The sequence below is a fragment of the Triticum dicoccoides genome, chromosome 4B (genome assembly GCF_002162155.2).
Source record: "Triticum dicoccoides isolate Atlit2015 ecotype Zavitan chromosome 4B, WEW_v2.0, whole genome shotgun sequence".
Taxonomy (NCBI): Eukaryota; Viridiplantae; Streptophyta; class Magnoliopsida; order Poales; family Poaceae; genus Triticum; species Triticum dicoccoides.
Window position 1 is genome coordinate 83,088,518 of NC_041387.1, and position 1,349 is coordinate 83,089,866.

Genomic DNA, 1,349 nt, shown 5'->3' on the forward strand with positions numbered 1-1,349 from the left:
TATGAGGCAGCCGCAGTTCAAATTTGACCCGCTTCCATCTGAATCGGCAGGAATTTGTCTTTTTCACCAGAGGTGGATCAAAACTTTTGACACCCAACCATTTGGTAAATTGTGAATCAAATATGGCCTAGTATTTTATAAAAATGATTTGGTCCAATTTTGCAACAAATATATGGTAGGTCCTTCACAAAAAAAACTCATTTCGGGCACTCAGAAAATAAAAACTCCCTTAAGCAATATTGTTTGGAATTACTAGATGCACCCTTGTGCACAATATGAGATCATTTGAACAAACTATGCCATGAACGTGGCCATAAGATTGATCATTTGGCTTGAAAACTCTGAATCTTCACGCGTAATAGCTCATTTATGAGAACACCTTTTTAAAATAATTGCCGTATTACAAGTTTATTATTTTTTTCTAGAAACTTGGTCACATATAATGACATAATGTGAAGGTTTCCCAATTTTTTGATTTTTTTTTGAATTTTTTATGCCCGTTTCAAATTGCGGTCAAAACGGCGGGAATGACCGTTCCTAGCTAGTGCTTGAATCTTGGAATTTTTTTGGTGTTTCTCTGATTAAATAGATACTTATGTACCTAGAAATGATTTTTGGAAAAAATAAATAGAAAATTATGAGGCAGCCGCAGTTCAAATTTGACCCGCTTCCAGCTGAATCGACGGAAATTTGCCTTTTTCATTAGAGGTGGATCAAAACTTTTTACACCCAATAATTTGGTCAATTGTGCATTAAATATGGCCTAGTATTTCAGAAAAATGATTTGGTCCAATTTTGCAACAAATATATTATAGGTCCTTCACAAAAAAACTCAGTTTGGACACTCGAAAAATAATTCTCTTACAGAAAACTTATTTCTATGAACACTTTTTTATGATATTTGCATTATTCAAAGTTTGTTATTCTTACTGAAAAGTAGGTCACACTTGGTGACACAGTGCAAAGTTTTTTATTTCTATTTGTTTTCATAAATTTTCTAGGCCGTCAAATAGCAGACATGTTTTAACATCTTATTTTCAATCGATTATGACCAATTTAAATAGTCTTAAAATCATCAAAGGGTACTGCGTTTTGATTGGTCCAAAACCATCTCACGCGGATCATGGATTAGCACCTTCGGATGCGCCCGGATCCAACGGCAGCCCACACCCCCCCTCGTCGCTCTCCCCCCTCCCTCTCATCCTCATCCACCCACGAAAACCCTAGCTCACTTATCCCCATCGCCGCTGCCGCTCCCGCTCCCTTTTCCCCCGCCGCCGCCGTACTCCTCCTCCCTCGTCCTCGTCTCGTTGCCGCCGCCACCTCCTCCCGTCCCCGGCCTCCTTTCC